Source organism: Pogona vitticeps, chromosome 15, assembly GCF_051106095.1.
Source record: "Pogona vitticeps strain Pit_001003342236 chromosome 15, PviZW2.1, whole genome shotgun sequence".
Classification (NCBI taxonomy): Eukaryota; Metazoa; Chordata; class Lepidosauria; order Squamata; family Agamidae; genus Pogona; species Pogona vitticeps.
In genome coordinates this window covers 5,551,283-5,561,729 of record NC_135797.1, presented here as the reverse complement: position 1 = coordinate 5,561,729, position 10,447 = coordinate 5,551,283, and the positions used below count along the sequence as shown (strand labels likewise).

At 45.0% G+C, this 10,447-nt stretch overlaps 1 long non-coding RNA gene and 6 other non-coding genes across 8 annotated transcripts; all 7 read right to left on the bottom strand.

The window, feature by feature from the left end:
- Nucleotides 1–3,009: 3,009 nt before the first annotated feature.
- LOC144584830 (uncharacterized) lies at nucleotides 3,010–9,186 on the bottom strand. Of its 2 annotated transcripts, none has more exons than XR_013539301.1 (10): nucleotides 8,826–9,186; nucleotides 7,634–7,670; nucleotides 6,866–6,901; nucleotides 6,568–6,615; nucleotides 6,270–6,307; nucleotides 5,876–5,939; nucleotides 5,332–5,435; nucleotides 4,848–4,895; nucleotides 4,099–4,146; nucleotides 3,010–3,148 (listed from the first exon to the last, which is right to left on the bottom strand). It is a non-coding gene; the product is annotated as an uncharacterized LOC144584830 (long non-coding RNA). The 2 variants fall into 2 exon arrangements; XR_013539300.1 differs by lacking the exon at nucleotides 3,010–3,148 and adding an exon at nucleotides 3,594–3,718.
- LOC140702878 (small nucleolar RNA SNORD31) lies at nucleotides 3,944–4,014 on the bottom strand. Its single transcript, XR_012082153.1, has one exon. It is a non-coding gene; the product is annotated as a small nucleolar RNA SNORD31 (small nucleolar RNA).
- LOC144584956 (small nucleolar RNA SNORD29) lies at nucleotides 4,293–4,365 on the bottom strand. The gene has a single exon (XR_013539456.1). It is a non-coding gene; the product is annotated as a small nucleolar RNA SNORD29 (small nucleolar RNA).
- LOC140702877 (small nucleolar RNA SNORD30) lies at nucleotides 5,082–5,152 on the bottom strand. Its single transcript, XR_012082152.2, has one exon. It is a non-coding gene; the product is annotated as a small nucleolar RNA SNORD30 (small nucleolar RNA).
- On the bottom strand, nucleotides 5,588–5,715 carry LOC140702880 (small nucleolar RNA SNORD22). Its single transcript, XR_012082155.2, has one exon. It is a non-coding gene; the product is annotated as a small nucleolar RNA SNORD22 (small nucleolar RNA).
- LOC140702879 (small nucleolar RNA SNORD31) lies at nucleotides 6,014–6,082 on the bottom strand. Its single transcript, XR_012082154.2, has one exon. It is a non-coding gene; the product is annotated as a small nucleolar RNA SNORD31 (small nucleolar RNA).
- LOC140702876 (small nucleolar RNA SNORD26) lies at nucleotides 7,072–7,146 on the bottom strand. The gene has a single exon (XR_012082151.2). It is a non-coding gene; the product is annotated as a small nucleolar RNA SNORD26 (small nucleolar RNA).
- Nucleotides 9,187–10,447: the final 1,261 nt, after the last annotated feature.

The following is a 10,447-nucleotide window of genomic DNA, read 5'->3' as shown; positions in this document are numbered from 1 at the left end:
AGCTTGCCCAAGGCTACATAGGCTGGCTCTACTCACAGGAGGCACAGCGGAGAATTTAACTCCCAATTTCTGGCTTTTGAAGCCAAGTATCAAAGCCTCTGTGCTGCAAGGTCAGAAGACCAGCCGTCGTGAGATCGAATCCACGCGACGGAGTGAGTGCCCGTCGCTTGTCCCAGCTCCTGCCCACCTAGCAGTTGGAAAACATGTAAATGCGAGTAGATAAATAGGTACCACCATGGTGGGAATGTAATGGCGTTCCGTGTCTAATCACACTGGCCACATGACCACGGAAACTGTCCATGGACAAATGCTGGTTCCAGGAATTGGAGACAGGGATGAGCACCACACCCTAAAGTCGGACACAACTGGACTAAATGTCAAGGGGAACCTTTACCTTTATCTAAACTACTGAGCTATCCAGCTAGCAAAGAGCATTAAAGTAGAAAATAAACATGTATTACAAGAGAAGAATGAAAGATAAGAAGAAAATGTGCTACCACCCCAATTAGACAAAGGTCGGTCACTGCTTGGGCTTCCCCTCCTTGGCAGACCACAATAGTATTCAAAGTAGGTGACCAACCTTCTAGCCCCTGCCTGCTGAAGAAATGGGATGTGTTAAAGCTTACAGATCAGAGTGGAGGAGTTGCTGTGTTTCGGTCCTCCATCATCCTCACACACTGCAGACTCCACCCACTCTGCTGCAAGTCTAGCTTCTGTGGTCACATGGCCAGTGTGACTTAGACACGGAACGCTGTTACCTTCCCACCGAAGTGATCTCTATTTATCTACTTGCATTTGCATGCTTTCGAACCGCTAGGTTGGCCGGAGCTGGGACAAAGTGACGGGAGCTCACTCTGTCGCACGGATTTGATCTTACGACTGCTGGTCTTCTGACCTTGCAGCCCAGAGGCTTCTGTGGTTTAGCCCGCAGCGCCACCACGTCCCCAGGTTTTCTTTACTCTATTTGAGTGGTCATCAGTGAATTCACACAGCCCACTTCATCTTCCTCTCATGCTATCATGCAAGTGCTTTTTCTGTATCAGGGAAGACTGGGGAACTGAGGATTAGCCGCAGGGTGGGGAGCATATGTAATGAAAAGGGCATGGACCAACATTGCTTTCTAGGCTGAGAAAGTTCTCAAGGCATTTGCAGAGGTGCAGAACATCATGTGGACTCAGATGACCCACTCACGGAACTAGTTACAGAACCAACCCATTCTTAACTTCAGCCAATGCCATGAAATAGGCCTTTGAATGAGCTCTAGCCAGTTTCATCGGATTCACTCGGGAGTGCTACTGTCACTCCAGTCTCCATTCCTTGTTCTGCTGCCACTGCCAGGTCTCTGGTACTAGGAAGCTCATCTGGCTCTACTCCTTGGGGGGTGATTTTGTCCAGAGCATGTTATTTAGTCATTAAGTTGTGTCTGACTCTGTGACCCCAGGCCCTCCTGTCTTCTGTGGCCTCCCGGAGTTGGGTCAAATGCATGTTGGTTGCATCCTCGGTCGTCCCCTTCTCTTCCTGCCTTCACACTTTCCCAACATCAGGGTCTTTTCCAGGGAGATTTCTCTTCCCATCAGATGGCCAAAGTGTTGGCGCCTCAGCTGCAGGATCTGTCCCTGAGTGAGCACTCAGGGTTGATTTCCTTCAGAACAAATAGGTTTGTTCTCCTTGCAGTCCAGGGGACTGTCAAGAGTCTCCTTCAGCATCCCAATTCAAAAGCATCAATTCTTCGGCGGTCAGATTTCTTTACGAATCTCTCAATTCTGTAAACTGGACTAGAGGAGCAGACTTAAAAAAAGGATGTTTTGATAATTGGGCAAGTTATCTTATGACCTTGGCATGTCTTCTTAGAGGAGGCTCATGACTAGCCTCTTCTGATGCACGCTTCCCTTACACCTGTGAAGAACCAAAAGTGCTGTTAGAGCAGAAGCCAATTAGGCAGTCTCTTGTGGAATATCAAAGTCAGCTCCTGAGAGAATGATGGGATATAAAGTTAAATGAAATCAAATTTGTATAAGCCGCTTCTAGCAAGAGCTTGAGCCTCTTCACACTTCCTTCAACATGTAACCAGTAATGATGTTATCTGCTTACCCCTCTGCAAATAGTTAAATCTAGATAGTTTTCTTGTTTTCAATCGGATTAAGCTGGAAGAGTTGAAAGTACTCTATCTGGTGTCTTACGTATTCAGAAGTTTCGTACTTTTGTGGGCCTGTTCCAAGTTTCTACCTTGCAGGGTTGGTTTGCAACTGGGAGCAACGACCTGCTTTGTGTTGATCTCCCTGAAACACCAAGCAGTGAGTGAATGGTTCAGAGGGTGCTGGGAGAAGGGCTCACAGGGACTAACCCACCTGAGAAAGCCCCACACCAGGTAGCAGAAGGGTCATGAAGCTAAGTGGTGAGTGATCTTGTGGATACTCTGTATCCATCACAACCCTACACAGGTTCTGAGGCTACTGTACTAACCTGTGACAGCAATTCATTTGAAATTTTAGTGCCAAATATGTTTTTAAATTGTTATAGAGCAAAAGCAAAATTACAAAACAAATTGTAACATTTGACACAGATTAACAAATTTTATTTATTTTTATTTATGAGTTTAGTATGCCTGGTTCTAGATGCTTGGAATTTGAAGTGCCTTCAGGCTTCTCACGCTTAATATGCAAAAAACATTTCAGGGGGAGGAAGCTTTGAGAATGTACCATGTTTCATGGCTTGCTTCTTACTCCTCAGTCAGAGGCTTGATACAGATGGGACTCCCTTTTCCCAACCAATAGAAATGCAAAGACAAAGGCGTGTTGTTATAAACTTTTGATCATAGTCTTCGGGGGGCCATGTGCACCCAGGCAGATGTGATAAGGAGAAAAACAGAACAAAGTTCGAAAGACTGTCCACCCACGGTGCTTCTCTGCCCACTACTGCCAGGCTTGGGCACCAAGACAAACAGGATAAATAGCAAAAAAAAAAAAAAAAAAAAAAAAAAAAAAAAGACATAAAATCTTCACCGCTTTGTACTCTTTCTTTCTCCTCCTCCCACCTCCTGGGGAAGAGGGGTCTTGCAGAAACGGGCCCAATGAAAGAGGCCGGTAGCAATCTGTGCTATGTGAACCACTGAGATGACCAGAAAAGCCCTGAAAGAACTCGTCTGAGCCTGAAAAGAAAACCAAAGTATCATGTACCACAAGGGATGGGATTTTTGGACTACCAATACCATATTTCTCCATTTTGGGAGCTCCACCTACCTTGCAATGCATCTGGGAGAAAGGCCTACATTAGAATCCTTTTTGAGGCTTAGAACTTCACCTGGTTTCTTCCTCTGCACTGGGGCAGAAACAGGAAGCTTGAGTGGAGCTTGGCCTCGCTAAGGCTCAAAACCTTCTAACATAGGCCTTTCTCCGTTAGATCCCACCAAGCCATGTCTGCCAGCAAGGCAGAGCTCCTATAATAGGCATTTGTGGTCTAGCAATGGCTGTGCTATGGAGGATCTTCGCTGAACTGAGTTTTAAGCCCACAGGAACGCATTAATCGCGTTTTAATGCATTTCTATGGGCTTTTTAATATTGCATTGCGACATTTTTCGTTCTGCAACAATTTTTGCGGAACGAATTAACATCGCAATGCGAGGCAACACTGTAAAGGTCGACATAGTTTAAGGTTACATTCACACCATAGCTGACCAAAATCTTACCAGGAGCCCCTGAAGATACAGCAGAGCAAAGCCCTGAGAATAAGAGAAATAATACCATTAATACTAGGCAAAATATATCAAACATCCCTAATTACATTTTGTGGCCAAGAGAAGTTTAACTAGGCACTGCCTAACCAAATCTCTTCTCTCGTTTGCCTGGAATCTCCTGGTATTTCATTTCATTCGATGACCCCTCTATTATGGGATCAAGCAAAGGGTGGAACCAACCACTACCCATTTGACCCCTCCGGGTCATGGCTGGACTCAGAGGGACCACTCAGTCACAGAAATCAGACTGGGGCGGTAAAATGTCTCATCACTGGAGCCAGCTTGAGAAAGAAGAGGACAGGTGGGTCTGCCTCAGCACAAAGCGACATGCAAGACCCTCCTCCCTGTAGAGGACAGACCCTCACCTCTGCTTAGGATGCAGCTTCTGAGTCAGTCCAGCTCCTGGCTGGCATCTGCAAGAAAGAGGAAGAGAGAAATAACACCCAGGGATCAGTAGATCAATACTTACTGAGAATTCCTCCTATTGGGAGAAAAGCAGCATAGAAGTCATTTAAACAAAGAAGGACCCACCCCTCATCTATCCAAGACCTATTGTGCAGTTTTTCAGTTGTTCAGCTATTTTCATGGCTTGATACAAGATCAAAGTGAGCTAGTTAGACTCATCATTAAAACCGCAACTCCCTGCAGAGGCTTCTCTCACTTCTGCACAAGACTTTCAAGGCCACCCCCTCTTATCAAGGACCCTCTCTTGCTGTGTACGTCTGGACAGCACCACAAAGAGGAGGGTTTTCGTAAGATTTATATCGGGGAAGGGGGTGGTACGAGTTCACCAAATAGTTTTGAACTACAAAATGGCAATGACCGATGGGTATGGTAGTCCACCATGTTTGTTTATTTATTAGATTTTTACCTCGCCCCTCTAGACTATGTCTACTTGATGACTCTATTGAGTGCCTATTGGAGAAAAGTCTTTGCCATTTCTCTTAGTTACCCCTGAGAGCTCAAGAGGAGGAATATTCAGAGGTCAACACTGCATCATGCAGAGCACTGTGATCTAATAAATCACTGGATCTTGACCTGCTAGAAATTATGTTTTGCATGAACAAACTATGCAATCTGCCACCCAATCCCAGAATATTTGGGTACAACTTACCAGGTAGTCCTATCTCCCATGGACACACTGCAGTCCAGATTCACCACCCTGTAGAACAGAATAGATTAAAAAAAAATCAAAACTGAGTTTTTACCTGGCACTGCCTTTATACTGGGATGTCTAAAAGCCGAAGTTGCCAAAGCGAAGAAGCTGAAAGTCAACAGTCCAAGCAACTCAACATCTGGGTCCCCAAGATTAGGAACCTACAACTTACGGTAGGTCTGGCTCCCAACTGACGCTCAGATTCTGTTTCTCAACAGCAACATTCAGCCGAACGAGATTCCTAAAGTAAGCTCATCATGTCAATGGGAACCAGGAAAGATCTGGAGAGCTTTAGAATAGGATTGGGAACTGGGCCTTCCATATTCTGCCCTCCCCCCAAAAAAACCTTAGTCTTATAGTCTATGGGAGCCTAAGTATACAACTAGAGGTTTCTCACCCGGTTTTAACACATGCAAGGTATGTTTTGGGACATTCAACTCACTTTTCTTCAGTGTAGACAGAAACAAGAGGAGCCCAGCAGAGGGGATGGTTTTCAAAGGGAGTCCTGCATTTTCCAGAAAGGCACCTTCCAAATAGTTTCAGGAACTGTTAAAAGAGTTAAGATGATTGGTACTACTCAGAATTGGAACAGGAAACAAGACAGCTGTTAGTAGTCTTTCTATGTGGACATGCCTGACAATGCTATGCTACTCAGCTGCAACCCTTCCTAATTTGTATGTTTTATTTATCAGACCGAGGTCCCGTCAGACAGCTCCATCTGGAGCACAGCGTCCTCTTCTCCCTCTGCCGGCCCCAGTGGGTTCAACCTTTGCAGGTTCTGGTGCCGAGACAGAAGGTAAGACGTGATAGGATTTCTTCATTGGGACCTCAGTAGTGGATTAAGCTAGCTCCCCAGGTGAGTTGGGACTGCCACATACATTAGTCCCAACATTTTGGCTAATGAAAGGAAAGTGGTACCTATCATCCCCCCGTGTTACTTCTACATCCCAGCTCTCTTACTGAGAGGAACAAATCCAACTCCTCACCTTATGGGTGCCGCATCATTTAAACAGATTGCTCTTTGCTTGCTCTGCAAAGCAAAGTTGGTGCCTAAAACGAAGAAGGAAACAGAAGTCAAAAGATGGCAGGTCTGCACCCCCCACGATAAACATCCTGCTGCCTTCCGTAACTCAGAGGGGACCACTCCATCACAAGAGATCGGACTGGGGCGGTCAAGGCCTCATCACTTCAGGGAAGCAGCAGGATGGGGCAGGTCTGGAATGCATGCTCATGCTTTTCAAATAGCCAGAAGAACAGATCCTCATGTAAATTCACAATTCTATTAATGCACTTTAAAATCTTACTGGCACAGAAACAGTATTTTTTTAAAAGCAGGTTTGTTGAGAAGTGCATAACCATTCCGAAGTGAAAAAAAGTTACCTCTGACACTCTCCATTGTTGACTCGGAGTCTTCTCACCTGGGCAGAACATTAAAAGTCTGATAAGTGCAAAGCACCCTGAGGAAAGGAAATTAATCTGTAGAGGAACCATAGTTTGATCAGGGCTTTGGTAACATATGCCATGAGACTAATGTCGTCCATCAACATGTGTCATCATTTCAAACCAGATTGCTTATTCTGATTGTCTGTGATCTATTTCTAAGTAAGTCCATCCTTCCCAGATCTTGCCACAGCTCAGCTCTCCCCCCTTCCCGGCACGCGCAAACCCTCAAACCCACCTCAGAGGATCTCCGCAAAGAACCAATCTCAGCTCAGGAACATGGAACCTGAAATCCAGAAAGCCACATTAAAGGATGGCATGTTGTTCACCCTACACAGGCTTCCTCCTCCAAAACGGGGGGGGGGGGAGGGGAACGACTCCTGTTCTCAGACAAAAAGCTGACATCACCAGAAATCAGATATATGCTTGTCGATTCATATACATCATTGAACACAGGCAGGGACAGCAAAATAGAGGAGATTCAACAGGACCATGAGAAGTTACAATTCCAAAATTCTAAGAGACTGGCTACTCACGGGCAACACTGAGACATGCCGATGACTTGTGATCCGCTAAATGGGGTAGAAGAAAACATACAGATTTTTTTTAAAACGTCAGACATTAAGCTGTGTATTTACCTAGATCAGGAACAATTCTATATACTACTTGGCCCCATAGCTGGGCACAACAAAACCCTCTTATTTCCTTAATTTTTCTTTATTTTCTTATTTCAAGGGGCAGTGCCACTCAGAATCTGGTAAAGGTTTTCTCCACTGATGCCTCAGAAAGAGAGAGTTCGTCAATTTCATCTCCGTAGCACTTTCAAGCTCTTACAGGTATGTGCTCAGCAGCAGAACCCCCCCCCCCAATTCTAGCTGATTAGTAATATGTATTCTTTTAACTCCTACCAAGTCTAGAAATAAATTTGTGGATTCTCAGTTTCACACATCTAAATCAAACAGCCCTGAATACCCAGGTGGGTATCAAAGTAGGTGCCCTGAAGAATGTGTAGCACCAAATAGTAACAATTATACCTCTAGGAGGATTGCAAGAAGAGACTAATATTCTCTTCTTTTCAGTAGCTACTTAAGGAAGTTTTATTGGTACACCAGTGCAAATTAAATAAACGATCACATTACACACAACTCTTCAGCAAACATGAATTTCGCTGTTTAAACAAGCATTCCGAGTTAGTATATTGCTTGCTACACTGGGGTGATAAATTTGCCCATAAATTATTCAGAAAATGTGTTCCATCATTGGAAAAAGAATAGTAACAGCTCAAGTTAGTATTTCCACCTCACCTGAAGAGCAGATGAATACAATCTTCTGGCTGCAGATCTGGAGAAACAGAAAGAACGTTAGAAGCAATACCAGTAGTGGCTAAATAACTTTAGAAAGAGCAAACAACAACCCAAGACTGGATTTTTCTCAGAAACTAAAGGAAATCTTCACAGATTTTTTTCAGAACAGGTCTGTGTAGAGTTTCATCACAGAAAGACCACATTGAAAATCAGACCCACAAGAGTATGCATGCAAGGCAGCACAAGCCAAAAGCTCTAAGCAGCATCCTGCAAACGGATGCACTACAGACATGCTGGAAGAATACAGCCCCTTTGGGTAGCTGCCGGCAGGGGATGCAGGGAACTGTAGTCCAGTCTTAAAGGGCTCAATTTAGCAATGTTTCACAGATCTACATCTAGCTACTATGTTACTAGACAGTATCTTGTTTTTTTTTCTCTTTTCAGGATGGATAAAAATCATAATTATTTAACTCACAACTTAAATATAAATATTATTTAAATCATCAAACATTTGATTTTTTAAAATTAAATTATGATTTAAGTCAAATCCAACCTGTTTTTTAATACCCATGGCAGTCGTACCCACAGCTGGCACGCAGAACTTTCTCTATGGGCACAGGTCATAGGTGGCCGGATCGGTACCCCCGGGCAGCTGAACCTGAGGAAGGGGCTGCAGCCGCAATGCTACCATCTTATCTCCCCTTGGAGAAAGGCAGGCAAGAAATAATTCACATACAATATTATAGGTACCCAATTTCTTTTCAACACGCTTTTTAAAGTTTTGCCTTTGCACTGGCAAGACTCTCAATTTTCCGTAAAATAAGTTAGTTCTGCCCGTCCCATCTATTTCGAGAAGAATGCAGGACAGCCAAGCCAGCAAATTTCCTTACTTCCCGCTGATATTAGGCGTCCTTACTCAGGATCAAGTCGCACGGAGTCCCACAGGCTTCCCTTCCCAGCAGTGGGTGATCAGGGCTCCTCCCATCATGCAAGGCGCCCTTATCTTATTTCCTGTATGCAAAGGTTTGGCCAACTCCCCTCTAGAAACCACCTGCTTTTTCCACCCAAGAGCCTCCCAGGGAAAGTTAATACACGTAGGAAAGGGAGAAGACCCATGAAAAGAAACACGTGTAGCCGTGCTTTTGAAGCTAAAAGGCCTGCACGCGAAGGATGGCGCCCGATTACAACTCACCTCCCCGTCTGCAAGGACGCCTCTGCGCAAAAAGAAACAACACCCCTCCGCCAAAGGGTTAAATACTTCCTGGGCGCGGTGCATCATGGGAAACATCCCCTCCTTCCCTCCAATACGGTTGAGCTATCAGCGCATGCGCTCTCCCTTTACCATGACGCCACAGCAGAACTACAGAGCTAGAACTGAAGAGTCACGCAGGGGTGCTCCACTTCGATTATACTATGAAACTCCCTACGGGGAATAACATACTGGTTCATAGTTTCGTCTCTTCCCACAAGAAAGGAAGACTCACTCTACCGCTTACAAGTTCTCGGGGATAGAAAGGTTTCAAGTGGGCCTTAACAACGGAGTAAGCTGTTGTGACGCATTTCCGTTGCTGCCGGACGTTGCAGCCCGCATGGCCCGCCCATTTTCCCCCAACGGTTCCCCGCCGCGCGGGAAGAACAAAAAAAGGGCGCGCGCAGCGAGAGGCTTTGCGCACGCGCCATAGGAGAGGGCTCCGAGAGTGTGTAACGGCCGTACTGTATTTGAAAATAAGAGGGCCTTGCGCATGCGCAGTGATAGTGAGTCCTCGCTTGAGGAGACCGTTTTCGCGTCGTTTTCCACCCGCCTCCCTCAGCTTCTTCCTATGGAATGGCGGTTTTTTTCTTCCTACACACCCTTTCTAGATAAGTCGCCACATTGTTACTGTTTTTGAAACCTTGTTATTTATTACATTTATACAGTATTCGGCTTTTTTCTACGAGGAGCTCGAAGTAGCACACCTAGCTTTTCCTTTCTCGCATTTTCTCCCCTCACAACGACTCTGCCCACTAACTATTGACTTCTCTGAGGGAGAATAATGAACGGCCCAGGATTACCGAGTTATTGGAGGGATTTATTTATTTATTTATTTTCCGCCAAAACACAACATAAGCAATACTCTTGACACAACAGCACCAAGAGGCTGCTCCTCTTCCACCAAGAGGAATTGTGGTTTGAACCCCGGGTTTCACAAGTTGGACTCCACTACCCACTACAACATTGCATCTATGTGAAATAGTGCAAAAATTGCCCATGCTTCTGAGCATGTGTAGAGTGCCCTATATCCCTAAAGAGCATCACTCCTCCCCCATTATGCTCTTTTTCGACCAGCACCTATTCCATTAGGATGGGTTGGAAACTGCTAATGAGCCAATGCCCATTAGCCCCAATGAGTAAACCCCACTAATCCCTTTTCCCTGTCCTGCTAGCTATTTATTTGTTTATTTTTGTAAAGCTGCAATTTAATTATGTATTTAAACATTAGCCCACCCTACGGATCTCAGGGCAGGCTAAAGAACTGTAAAACAATTTAAACACAACCATTTTTAATTTCAATTCATTAGAAACATAAACAAAACACTAAGGCATTAAAAACATTACACATGAAAAACATGGCACAAACCAAGCTCCTCAGTCCTTCCAGCGCAGCCTGGCTTTTTCGTCTCTGGGACCAAAAGGCCACTTGGAGGCTGCCTCTCAGGAAGAACAAAACAGGAGAGACCAGCCTGGCCCCAATCCGTCAGCCAGCCAGAGAAGCCACTGCTGCAGAGTTTGCTTCCCTCTTTTCCTTGTTGGAAAGATGCTCAGCTCCATTTATT